This window comes from Coregonus clupeaformis, chromosome 21, assembly GCF_020615455.1.
Source record: "Coregonus clupeaformis isolate EN_2021a chromosome 21, ASM2061545v1, whole genome shotgun sequence".
Taxonomy (NCBI): domain Eukaryota; kingdom Metazoa; phylum Chordata; class Actinopteri; order Salmoniformes; family Salmonidae; genus Coregonus; species Coregonus clupeaformis.
In genome coordinates, this window is record NC_059212.1 from 1,757,619 (window position 1) to 1,771,928 (window position 14,310).

Genomic DNA, 14,310 nt, shown 5'->3' on the forward strand with positions numbered 1-14,310 from the left:
TACAGGCATACAGAAATGGGCAACAGAGAGCTCTGGGTGAGTGGGGCGCCTACTCACCTGGAAGGAATCCCCAGTGCGGGGCCTGTCGTCATCTTCCCTAGGAGGCCATCCCCAGCACCTAGCCAGCGGTGTGTCCTCCCCGACCACAGTTGGTGCAGTGGATGGACCCCCTAGCCTGCCGACCCCTCCTCTCTCTAGCGCCAGCGCCCCGAGCTCCATGGGACAAGGCTCGGAGGCGCTGGAGGGTGGAATGGACGGACCCTCCGCAAGACGTCCGCGGGTAGCCAGCAGGTTATCCAGCCTGATGGACATATCCACCAGCTGGTCGAAAGTGAGACTGGTGTCCCTGCACGCCAGCTCCCGACGGACGTCCTCACGTAGGCTGCATCGGTATAGATCGATGAGGGCCCGATCATTCCACCCTGCATCTGCCGCCAGAGTACGGAATTCGAGCGCGAATTCCTGGGCACTTCTCCTCCCCTGTCGGAGGAAGACCAGACGCTCCCCGCCGCTTCCTCCGGGGATGGTCAAACACCGCCCTGAAGCGGCGGGAGAACTCGGGGTACGTGATGGTCGTGGCGTCGATCTTCCTCCACTCCGCGTTGGCCCACTCCAACGCTTTTCCGGCCAGGCAGGAGATCAGGGCGGACACGCTCTCATGCCCTGAAGGTGCCGGGTGCACGGTGGCCAGGTATAGCTCTACCTGGAGCAGGAATCCTTGACACCCAGCCGCTGTCCCGTCGTAAGCCCTCGGGAGAGATAGTCGGACTCCTCGAGGTTCGCGCTGGAATGGGCGGGCTGGCCGATGGTGCTGGCAGGGCGGGCGGTGGTGGAGGCGAACCCCAGCCTCGGAGTGTGGTAATCACCTCCTGCAGGGCGTTCCCCATCTGCAGGAGTTGCTCTTGCTGGTCCCGAACCTGGGCTTCCAGTCTTGTCTGGGCTGCTTCGGCTCCTGCTGATTCCATGACTGGTGTATGATTCTGTCAGGGCGTGTGTAGGTGTAGTGTAGGAAATCAAATGCAGGACGCCGACTGTAAGTTCCAAATGCTGTATTTCTGGCCCAACACAGGCAACAGGACAACTAAGCCCAAACAGCTAAACTACGGAATCCAACTCCTCTCTTCAGGACCATACCCCTCCCAGTCCACGAGATACTGGAAACCCCGGCCCCGCCGTCTGGAATCCATGATGCGTCGCACCGTGTAGGCAGGACCACCTCCGATCATCCGAGGAGGAGGAGGAGGAGGCGGAGGAGGCAACAGAGGACTGAGGAAAACAGGCTTGAGGCAGGAGACATGAAAGGTGGGATGGACTCTGAGCGTCCTCGGGAGTTTGAGTCGAACTGCCACCGGATTGATCACCTTCTCCACCACAAACGGACCAATGAACTTCGGTAACAACTTCCTAGACTCAGTCCGTAAAGGAAGATCCCGTGTGGCCAACCAGACCCTATCTCCGATGGTATAGGTGGGAGCGGGGATCCGGCGACGATTCGCCTGGAGCTGATACCGGTCCGAAACTCTAAGGAGTGCCTTTCTGGCCCGATGCCAGGTCCGGTGGCAACGACGAATATGGGCCTGAACAGAAGGCACTGAGAGCTCCTTCTCCTGAGAAGGGAACAAGGGAGGTTGGTAGCCATACAGGCACTGGAAGGGAGACATCCCAGTGGCAGATGTAGGGAGAGTATTGTGGGCATACTCAACCCAAGGCAACTGAGAGACCCAGGAGGTGGGGGTTGGAAGAGGCCAGGCAGCGTAGCGTGGATTCCATCTTCTGGTTGGCTCTCTCCGCCTGACCATTAGATTGGGGGTGAAAACCAGATGTGAGACTGACTGTAGCTCCAATGGCCAAACAGAAGGACTTCCAGACAGCAGAGGTAAACTGAGGGCCACGGTCGGAAACGATATCACTGGGCAAACCGTGGACCCTGAAAACCTCCCCTAACCAGGATCTCGGACGTCTCCGAGGCAGAGGGAAGCTTGGCAATTGGCACAAAGTGGGCGAACTTGCTGAATCTGTCCACGATAGTCAGAACGACCGTGTTCCCCTCAGAAGCGGGCAACCCAGTGACAAAGTCCAGGGCCAGATGCGACCATGGTGCCGGGGAATAGGAAGGGGGTGAAGTAGTCCAGAGCTGGGCCGATTGGTACTCTTATTCTGCGCACACACTGGACAGGCAGCAACATAACCCCGAGTATCCTCGGCCATGGCAGGCCACCAAAAACGCTCTGCGAAGAAACGCCATCGTCCGAGCCACGCCAGGGTGACAAGCCATCTTGCTGGCGTGGGACCATTTGAGGACCGCAGGACGAACCGACTCAGGCACAAACAACCGACCGGGTGGACCGTTACCGGGACCGGGCTGCGTCCGAAGGGCCGCCATCACCTCCTCCTCAATCTTCCACCTAACAGCTCCCACGACGCAGTTCCGGGGGAGAATTGTCTCGGTCTTGGACCCACTCTCCTCCGTCTTGGAGAACATCCGAGACAAGGCGCCCGCCTTGCCGTTCTTAGATCCAGGTCGGAACGTCAGGGAAAAATTGAATCGTCCGAAAAAACAACGACCACCTGGCCTGACGGGAGTTGAGACGTCTAGCCGATTGCACGTAAGCGAAGATTCTTGTGGTCAGTCCAGACAATAAACGGTTGCTCCGCCCCTCCAACCAGTGGCGCCACTCCTCCAAGGCAAGTTTCACCGCGAGAAGCTCCCGGTTACCCACATCGTAATTCCTCTCCGCAGGCGAAAGGCGACGAGAGTAGTAGGCGCAGGGATGGAGTTTACTGTCCGTGGAGCATCGCTGCGACAGGATGGCGCCAACTCCCACATCAGACGCGTCCACTTCAACGACGAACTGACGGGCCGTGTCCGGTTGAGAGAGAATCGGTGCGTTGGTGAATCGCCTCTTCAAATCCAGAAACGCTCGATCCGCCCTCCGGATTCCACTTGAAGCTCCTGATACTGGAAGTCAAGGCAGTTAACGGAGCGGCCACACGGCTGTAATCCCGGATGAATTCTGCGGTAGAAATTCGCAAACCCCAAAAATCTCTGGAGCTGCAATCTCGTACCGGGCTGGGCCCATTCCAGAACCGCTCTAACCTTCTCCTGGTCCATCCTAATCTCTCCCCTGGAGATGATGTACCCGAGAAAGGATGTCGTGTGGGCGTGAAACTCGCACTTCTCGGCCTTCACGAACAGGCGATTCTCCAACAATCGCTGCAGAACCTGCCGGACATGCTGGACGTGGTCGGAAGGTTCCTTCGAGAAGATCAGAATGTCATCCAGGTAAACAAACACAAAGAGACCGATCATATCTCTCAGGACGTCGTTCACCATACTCTGGAATACCGCTGGAGCATTGGTCAGTCCAAACGGCATCACCTGATACCGAGTGACCCATCGGTGTATTGAAACCCGTCAACCACTCGTCTCCCTCTCTGATCCGGACCATGTGATACGCATTGCGTAGGTCTAGCTTGGTGAACACCGTAGCACCCTGTAAGGAGTCGAAGGCAGAACTCATCAAGGGCAGGGGATACTTGTTCTTGACCGTGATGTCATTCAACCCCGATAATCAATACACGGTCGAAGAGAGCCATCCTTCTTACCCACAAAGAAGAATCCTGCCCCCAGGGGTGATGACGAGGGACGAACGAGACCAGCAGCTAGGGACTCCTTGATGTAGGTCTCCAAAGCCTCACGTTCAGGGCGGGAGATACTGTATAACCTTCCCTTGGGGTAGACAGCTCCAGGGAACAGGTTGATGGCACAATCATATGGTCGGTGGGGAGGGAGTGACAGAGCCTTCTGCTTACTGAACACTTCCCCCAAATCGTGATATGTCTCGGGAACCAGGGACAAATCTGGGGGTTTAGCCTCAATCACCTGACTGGGAACCGAATGGGGACAGGCAGTCTTGAGACAGTTAGCATGACAATCCAGGCTCCAACTCGTTACCTTGCCCGTCACCCAATCGAACGTGGGATTGTGTTCCTTCAGCCAGGGGTATCCAAGGACCAGAGGAACATGGGAAGACGGCAGAATGAAGAATGAAATCATCTCCGAATGATTCCCCGACAACAGCATCTTAACCGGTTCAGTCCTCATCGTGATACGTGCCAGACTACTGCCGTTCAGAGTGGTCGCTTCAATGGCTTCCGGCAATTGCTCCTTGGAAAGCCCCAGCTGTTCCACCAACTCGGCATCAAGAAAGCTTCCATCGGCACCTGAATCGATAAAAGCGTTAATCGCTAAGCTCTGATTCCTGTTCACAAGGGTAGCCGGGAAACGGGGTCTGACAGAGGTATTGAGAGGTCGAAACTGGCTCGCTAAAAGTCCTCCCAACTTTAGCGAGCCGCGCAGTTTGACGACCGCCGGGAACAGGTGGCGAGGTAATGTCCCGAACCACCACAGTAGAGGCAACAGTTAGTCCTACGTCTGAGTTGGCGTTCCTCCTTGGTTAACCCGTGCCGCCCCTACTTGCATTGGTTCCGAATCGGGAGACAGGACCTCTCCACTAATCCTGTGTGGTGGACGATGATCGACGTATTCTGGTCCAATCCCCGACCCGACTGGAACCTGAGAAGCTGATCGATTTGACGGACCCCATTGCTTCTCCCTCCTTCCGCTCTCGGACTCGATTATCCACCCGAATAGACAAGGCTACCAAGCTGTCCAGGTCACTAGGCTCCGGATAGGAGATCAACTCATCCTTGAGCTGCTCCGACAGACCCTGGTAAAAGGCCGCTTGCAGAGACTCCTCATTCCACCCACTCTCCACAGCCAACGTCTTGAACTCGATCACGAAGTCGGCCACGCTTGCGAGTTCCTTGGTGAAGCGAAAACAGGCGCCTAGCTGCGTCCCTCCCTCGGACGGAATGGTCGAAAAGCTTCCTCATCTCGGCCGTGAACCCCTGGTATGAAGCCATGCAGGGGTCTTGTCGTTCCCAAACGGCTGAAGCCCACTCCAGCGCTCGACCACGCAGCAACTCAATCACAAAGGCTATCCTAGCCTTGTCTGTGGCATAAGAGTAGGGCTGTAGATCGAACACTAACCCACACTGCATAAGGAAAGAACGGCATCTTCCCAGCTCCCCCTCATATTTATCCGGCGTCGGAACCTTGGGCTCACGAAAGGACACCGCTCCAGACGCGGCAGGCCGAGATGGGTGAAACCGGTAGTGGATCCTCCACCGGAAACTTGCGCTGGTTCTGGACCTCCGTCAGACCGGTAGAAAGGTTCCGAACTGCCAACGCGATCTCCTGTAGCTCCGTGCTATGATGGCCCAACATCTTCTCCTGATGGGTAATGGCATGGCGAACAGAGTCCAGGTCCGCTGGGTTCATTACTGGCCGGATCGTTCTGTCACGAGTTACAAGCCAGAACCCAGAAGCAGACCAGGACAAGGTAAGTTGAAACGAAGGTGAGTGTTTATTTACAAATTCAAGAGTGATGCTGAATAATCCAGGGAACAGAGCGGGCGGCGTTGATTAGTTGTTGGGGGTGCAGTGGTTGATCCCATCCTGGGTCGGCAGCCGCCGACCACCAGGCAGAGGTTGGATGAAGGTTCGGACGGGTGACTGCAGATGGAACAAAACGGAGGTAAGTAAGCAACAAACCAACAAGGTGCAAAAACAACAAAACTAACGCTAGGCTCTAAGACTGATACTCTGGTAAACCTACTGTTCATGGCTAACGATCCGGCAGGGAATGGATGTTAGGCCAGAGCCTAAGAAGGGTGATGATCAGGACCAGGTGTGCAGATTGCTGATGGGATGCAGGTGCGGAAATCAAGAGAGCTCCCCGGAGCGTTCCAGAACCCTCGGGAAACTGGAGATCACGAGCAGAAAAAACTAGTCCACAGACAGGACCCGACTCAGACTGCCGGGATCGTTACAGAACAAGGAGGAGAGGCAGCCTCGGCCGAAACCGTGACAATCCTCTCTAATCTTCACAGGAATGTGGTTCTGAATATAAACAGCAACACCTCCACCATTGGCATTTCTATATTTTCTGTAAATGTTATAACCTTGTATTGCTACCACTGTATCATCAAAGGTATTATCTAAGTGAGTTTCAGAGATAGTCAGAATATGAATGTTATCTGTTACTACCAAATTATTGATTTCATGAACCTTATTTCTTAAGCTACATATAGTGAGGGAAAAAAGTATTTGATCCCCTGCTGATTTTGTACGTTTGCCCACTGACAAAGAAATGATCAGTCTATAATTTTAATGGTAGGTTTATTTGAACAGTGAGAGACAGAATAACAACAAAAAAATCCAGAAAAACGCATGTCAAAAATGTTATCAATTGATTTGCATTTTAATGAGAGAAATAAGTATTTGACCCCTCTGCAAAACATGACTTAGTACTTGGTGGCAAAACTCTTGTTGGCAATCACAGAGGTCAGACGTTTCTTGTAGTTGGCCACCAGGTTTGCACACATCTCAGGAGGGATTTTGTCCCACTCCTCTTTGCAGATCTTCTCCAAGTCATTAAGGTTTCGAGGCTGACGTTTGGCAACTCGAACCTTCAGCTCCTTCCACAGATTTTCTATGGGATTAAGGTCTGGAGACTGGCTAGGCCACTCCAGGACCTTAATGTGCTTCTTCTTGAGCCACTCCTTTGTTGCTTTGGCCATGTGTTTTGGGTCATTGTCATGCTGGAATACCCATCACGACCCATTTTCAATGCCCTGGCTGAGGGAAGGAGGTTCTCACCCAAGATTTGACAGTACATGGCCCCGTCCATCGTCCCTTTGATGCAGTGAAGTTGTCCTGTCCCCTTAGCAGAAAAACACCCCCAAAGCATAATGTTTCCACCTCCATGTTTGACGGTGGGGATGGTGTTCTTGGGGTCATAGGCAGCATTCCTCCTCCTCCAAACATGGCGAGTTGAGTTGATGCCAAAGAGCTCAATTTTGGTCTCATCTGACCACAACACTTTCATCCAGTTCTCCTCTGAATCATTCAGATGTTCATTGGCAAACTTCAGACGGGAATGTATATGTGCTTTCTTGAGCAGGGGGCACTTGCGGGCGCTGCAGGATTTCAGTCCTTCACGGCGTAGTGTGTTACCAATTGTTTTCTTGGTGACTATGGTCCCAGCTGCCTTGAGATCATTGACAAGATCCTCCCGTGTAGTTCTGGGCTGATTCCTCACCATTCTCATGATCATTGCAACTCCACGAGGTGAGATCTTGCATGGAGCCCCAGGCCGAGGGAGATTGACAGTTCTTTTGTGTTTCTTCCATTTGCGAATAATCGCACCAACTGTTATCACCTTCTCACCAAGCTGCTTGCGATGGTCTTGTAGCCCATTCCAGCCTTGTGTAGGTCTACAATCTTGTCCCTGACATCCTTGGAGAGCTCTTTGGTCTTGGCCATTGTGGAGAGTTTGGAATCTGATTGATTGATTGCTTCTGTGGACAGGTGTCTTTTATACAGGTAACAAACTGAGATTAGGAGCACTCCCTTTAAGAGTGTGCTCCTAATCACAGCTCGTTACCTGTATAAAAGACACCTGGGAGCCAGAAATCTTTCTGATTGAGAGGGGGTCAAATACTTATTTCCCTCATTAAAATGCAAATCAATTTATAACATATTTGACATGCGTTTTTCTGGATTATTTTGTTGTTATTCTGTCTCTCACTGTTCAAATAAACCTACCATAAAAATTTTAGACTGATCATTTCTTTGTCAGTGGCAAACGTACAAAATCAGCAGGGGATCAAATACTTTTTTCCCTCACTGTATGTTAACGTGGGGTATTTTGAGTACTTTTTTTCTGGGATGCTTACTTGCTTTTATTGCTTTACTGGGAAGCTAAGCAGTAGTAGATGTGCTCATGTTCTTTATGTTAGTGCAGGGTGAGCTGCACACAGTGGACTTCCTCCTAGGGCACACCGGCTCAGTGCTAGTATAAATCTGGTTGCATACAATAGCTGCAGAGGCATTCAGGGCAGTTAGAGGGACATAAATTAGGTTACTTATATTCTGTCTACAGATGCCCCTGGTGTAATGTACATTTGCTGAAGCATTATGACAACTCTGCGTCACAATGGTAGGGATTAGCTGAGCTGGGCTTGGGTCATTGATAAGTCATTGTCTTAATGCAGCCTCATAATGCTGTGAAAGGATCCAGGAACCCAAATTATAAAACGTGTTTTGTTTCCAAAAGTTATCGAAATTGTCAACAAAAGTTATGCCCATTGAGCTGCAATAATCACGTAGCCTGTTGTGAAGAGCAAGAATCCTGCTAAAGCGTTCAATGCCACGATTCAGAGGGCACAGGGCCAGATATTATGTTTTTTTTTCTAGTCTAGCAGATAGTCAATCAGCTCTTTAAAATCCAGTTTAAACTGTTCAGAGCTGCCCTTCATAATGTCACTAAAACCCACATGGACTACGATAGAATCGATTTCCATGTCCTGACGTAGTACATTCGGGAGCAGCTTAGTAATGTCATTTACTCGAGCTCCGGGATAGGATATTGTTTTTCCAGGAATGGTCACATTTCTTACCATGGAGCTGCCCAAAATCACGGCTGGCAAGAAGGACGAGGAAATCTGCCCACTCCCATGCTTCACAGGATTCGTAGAACCCTTTATGGACTGTCGAGAGGCAGGATAACTTGAGCCTGTTGCTCCCGGCGCCTGGTGCAGGCCTCCGACAGATGGAGAAGCCCCACACGATCCAGAGCAGGCACCCCCAGCGACGAAGGTGCAGGAAGATCAGGCTCCAGGACGGCGAAACTATTCGTTGTTTGTATCCGCTGCTTTGCTTTGCGGGAGGTCGCTGTCTTCGGCTTCCACGGCTCGTGACATGCGACCATCGTTGATTGCCTTTCTCCTCATGCTGTGCTCCTTCGACTCCGCTATCAGATGGGGGAGCTCCGGGTAACACTGACCAGTCGGATAACGACAAACGACAATTAATCAGTGGCGATTTTAGCATGTAAATCTTGGTGGGGCAAACAAACAAAAGCAAAGCCACTACACAACGCTAAACAATACATTAATTGCATTATAACGGTGACAAACGGTGCCCATAAACTGTTAGGGCCTACATAAAGCTGTCCCAACAGCAGAGTGCCAACAGCAGTCCCAACACCTTACCACTGCTATACCTGGCTATCAGCGGAGTCTTGTCTTGCAGCGAAACAGTTAATTCAGCCTCATTTACTGCCTTTAAAAAAAACATAGCTGATATGGCTGACTTGCTTAAACAAATGTGGTTTCTACTGACAATTGAGATGTACAAACTATGGCATAAGGGGACGACAAGCGGATAAGAGGCAATCCGTAATTTCGATTAAGACATAAATGAGCACGCTACGACGGACGTAGTCAAAATAACTATTTGTTCAGCACTTTTGAAATGTACAGCGACAGAATTCAGAACATGGGCCATTCTTACAATGTACTCCCTGTACACCAAGTCAGAACTGTGGGATAAATAAGCAGACAATGAAAGCTCTTACAATATTCGATGATTACATTTCTTTAAAACAGGTTATAGGCTACATGTGCACCACCAAATTAGAACAGTAGGCGAAATTAAGAGGTGAAAATAGACCAAATTATTAGGGTGTGGCACATTGAACGGCGTTTGGGTCTTTGCGTGTCAAAAAAGATACACGTCAAATAACACAATTCTATTATAGATGTGTTGTGTGTTTTGAATTTGCATGTGCAAGCCAAGCGCCACCACTACTATCAGTAGCACTGTCAAAGCTGTACAAAACAAAGTCTGCAAACAAGCACACACCGGCCACGAACGATGTGTTTACAATACCGTGTTGATGAAAATAGACCAAAGGACAAATTTCCACCGGTCTAATGTCCATTTCTCTTGTTTCTTGGCCCAAGCAGGTCTCTTCTTCTTATTGGTGTCCTTTAGTAGTGGTTTCTTTGCAGCAATTTGACCATGAAGGCCTGATTCACCCAGTCCCCTCTGAACAGTTGATGTTGAGATGTTGAGATGAAGGCCTGACTTGAACTCTGTGAAGCATTTATTTGGGCTGCAATTTTTGAGGCTGGTAACTCTAATGAACTTATCCTCTGCAGCAGAGGTAACTCTGGGTCTTCCATTCCTGTGGCGGTCCTCATGAGAGCCAGTTTCATCATAGCACTTGATGGTCTTGACATTTTCTGTATTGACTGACCTTCATTTCTTAAAGTAATGATGGACTGTCGTTTCAATTTGCTTATTTGAGCTGTTCTTGCCATAACATGGACTTGGTCTCCTGACACTGTTTTGGTAAAAAGCTGGGTTTGGGCTGGAGAAATGTAACCACCAAAATCTATAGACAGTTATTTTTTGGGGTCATTTAGCAGACGTTCTTAACCAGAGCAACTAGGGTTGCTCAAGGGCACAGCAACAGATTGTTTTTCACCTAGTTGGCTCGGGGATTCAAACCAGCGACCTTTCAGTTACCGGTCCAACACTCTTAACCGCGAGGCTACCTGCCTCCCGCTAGGTAGGTAGCAACATTGGAGTAAAACAAGCTTGTATTTTGGGTTCTGATTGAGAATGACAGTTCAACTAAGCTCATGAGGCATTTATAAGTTATATTATTTTCTGAATCAATGGTTAGATATCATTCATTTATAAGTTCAGAAATGGATATAGTAACTGTTGATTCAACTTTAACATAAACACAGACACTAGACACAAACAGTGGAAATTATATATATAAATAAATAAAATCTGGTAGATCTTTAAGAGCCTTTGCTTTACTGAGCAGTTCGTTTTAAGAAGTGTGCTGCCTGCCTGCCATGCCATGCTATCAGATAATTAGACCTGTGAATAATGAAAAGTGAAGTTATTGCTAGTTCAAACCACAAAATGTAGAACACAAAAAAGGCAAATGGTAGCAGATAAATAGTAAGCTGGTTAAATAAAAGACAGTGCTTTTTAGACATCCATATTTCCCCAACATATTGGCAATGTCTGTATTTCGCCAAATAACAAAAAATTGATGTATTTTGATATTTAAAAATTCTACACCATTTCATTCAGGATAATCTATTCTTTCTAATGATGTAGGTAGCTTAGTTTGCTGTGATCAATTGCTTGTAGTTAAAAAAAATTTTTTGCTCATGGAACTCTGAGGTTGTCCCATTATTTCCTATAGGGGTGTGTGTGATGAGTGTGATTAGAAGGAGTCAGGCGCAGGAGGGTAAATCACAGAATACAGAGTTTATTCCGTCGTACACAGTTGCACTGGATAGCGACCACAAAATACAGGCACAGGGGAACAATCTACCCCGGCAATACAAGGTACGAGTAGCTCCACTGAGCTACACTCAACTCACAAAAAACAATCACCTGAACAAGGAGGGGAGGCAGCCTCGGCGGAAGTCGTGACAGTACCCCCCTTGACGCGCAGCTCCAGCAGCGTGCCGACCCCGGCCAGGAGGACGCGGAGCAGGGCGGGCCTGATGGCGACGGTGGAAATCCCACAACAGGGAGGGATCGAGGATATCCCTCACCGGGACCCAGCACTGTTCCTCCGGACCGTACCCCTCCCACTCCACGAGGTACTGAAGGCCCCCCACCCAACGCCTCAAATCCAGGATGGAATGGACAGAGTACACCGGGGCCCTCTCGATGTCCAGAGGAGGTGGAGGGACCTCCCGCACCTCAGACTCCTGGAGCGGACCAGCCACCACCAGCCTGAGGAGAGACACATGAAACGAGGGGTTAATACGGTAATCAGTGGGAAGTAATAACCTATAGGTGACCTCGTTGATTCTCCTCAGGACTTTGAATGGCCCCACAAACCGCGGGCTCAGCTTCCGGCAGGGCAGGCGGAGGGGCAGATTCCGTGTTGAGAGCCAGACCCGATCCCCCGTTACGAAGACCGAGGCCTCACTGCGGTGGCGGTCAGTGTTGGCTTTCTGATGACGCACGGCACGTTGGAGGTGAACGTGGGCAGCGTCCCACGTCTCCTCCATGCGCCGAAACCAGTCATCCACCGCAGGAGCCTCGGTCTGGCTCTGGTGCCATGGTGCCAGAACCGGTTGGTAACCTTGGAATGGCACATTGGACACATTGGAATGGTGTTAGGTTAGTAGAGGAGTGGCGGAGAGAGTTCTGGGCATATTCTGCCCATGGCAAGAACACCGACCACTCCCCCGGCCGGTCCTGGCAGTAGGACCGCAGGAACCTACCCACGTCTTGATTTACCCGTTCCACCTGCCCATTACTCTCGGGGTGGAACCCAGAGGTCAGGCTGACTGAGACCCCCAGACGTTCCATGAACGCCTTCCAGACCTTGAATGTGAACTGGGGACCTCGGTCAGACATTATATCCTCTGGTACCCCGTAGTGCCGGAAGACGTGTGTAAACAGGGCCTCCGCAGTTTGTAGAGCCGTGAGGAGACCGGGCAGAGGAAGGAGGCGGCAGGCCTTGGAAAAGCGGTCCACAACGACCAGGATGGTGGTGTTACCTTGGGAGAGGGGAAGATCAGTCAGGAAATCAACACTTAGGTGAGACCATGGTCGTTGTGGAACTGGTAAAGGTTGTAACTTTCCCGCTGGGAGGTGCCTAGGTGCCTTACTCTGGGCGCACACCGAGCAGGAGGAGACATACACCCTCACGTCCTTAGCCAAGGTAGGCCACCAGTACTTTCCGGTCAGGCAGCGCACTGTACGACCGATACCTGGGTGATGTGTGTGCCCAGTAGATCAGCCGATCACGGATAAGAGCAGGCACGTACCGCAACCCAGCTAGACACTGAGGTGGAGATGGATCTGTGCGTAATGCCTGCTCTATGTCCACGTCCATCGCCCATACTACCAGCGCCACAATGCAGGAAGCCGGGAGTATGGGGGTGTTGTCTCTGGGCCTCTCCTCTGTGTCATACAGCCGTGACAATGCGTCTGCCTTCACGTTCTTCATACCCGGGATGTATGACAGTGTAAAATCGAACCAGGTGAAGAATAGGGCCCACCTGGCCTGGCGAGGATTCAGCCTCCTCTCTGCCCGGATGTACTCCAGGTTACGGTGGTCCGTCCAGACGAGGAAAGGGTGTTTCACCCCTTCGATCCAATGCCTCCACACGGTCAAGGCTCGGACAACAGCCAACAGCTCCTGATCACCAACGTCGTAGTTCTGCTCCGCCGGGCTGAGCTTCTTACAGAAGAAGGCACAAGTATTGTATTCGGCTGAGCCCGGTGAAGCACGAGGCTAGCTAACCCACTACCTGGACTAGCTAACGGGTAGCTACTGGTAACTATTAGCAACTGTGGATAGTTGTTTCACACTTAAGAGTACCTGTAATTACGCCAGCTAGCTGCCTACCATTCAGCTGTTTTTCTAACCTCATTGTCTGAAGCGTTAACGTTAGGTAGTAAGTAGCTACTGTGCTCAAAATGTAGCTAGCTTGTTGCTACCTGGATAGCTACTAAACAATAGCTGGAACGACCTAGCGAACAGACGTGAACTGGCTGAGTCGATTCAGTGGCTAGCTTTGCACTTGGCTAGCTAACAGTAGCTGCTAGGGGTAAGTTATAACCTACATTTGTGTTTTGTTTTTACATACTGGTAACCAGAGTCGTTCAAGGGAATTCGGGACATGGGTGACTAGTTAACGTTAGCTTGGCTATCTCTGTGTGTTCGTGCCATGGGTGGAGGGGTTTCTTCGTTGGCAGAAAGCAATGGCTAGCTAGTATGCTAACTATTCTAGCTAACTAACTGGCTGAATAAGTTGACGACGGACTCGCTCAAGCTGTCGGGACTAACCCACAACGTTAGCCACGGACACAAATGATCTGCTTGGCGTGTTGACACACTGGTGGTTTGTTGTGGCCGAGTATTGGTGCTAAACCGTGTTATTGGAGCCTGGCATGCTAGTTGGCTATGGCGTCATAGGACTAGGCCCTGGACGGTTTTCACGGAAGAATACTGTACCAAGTTAGCTAGCTGAATAAACTAAGTTAGTCTATTCCTAGAAAACATTGAACCGCTGTAGTTTACAACAATTATAGTTTAGAGGTAATTATAGAGGTGGAAGTTGGGAGAGTTATATTTGGGTGTTTCAGTGAAACGTAAGTGAGGGAGGCCCCGCTCTCTCGCTTTCCCAGATGTTTAGTTCATTTCATTCCGATCTCCTTTGCATTATTGTAGCGTCTGTCTATCCCTGTTCTCTCCTCTCCGCACAGGCTATACAAACGCCTCACACCGCGTGGCTGCTGCCTCTCTAACATGGTGGTCCCTGCACGCATGACCCACGTGGAGTTCCAGGTCTCCGGCAGCCTCTGGAACTGCCGTTCTGCGGCCAACAAGGCAGAGTTCATCT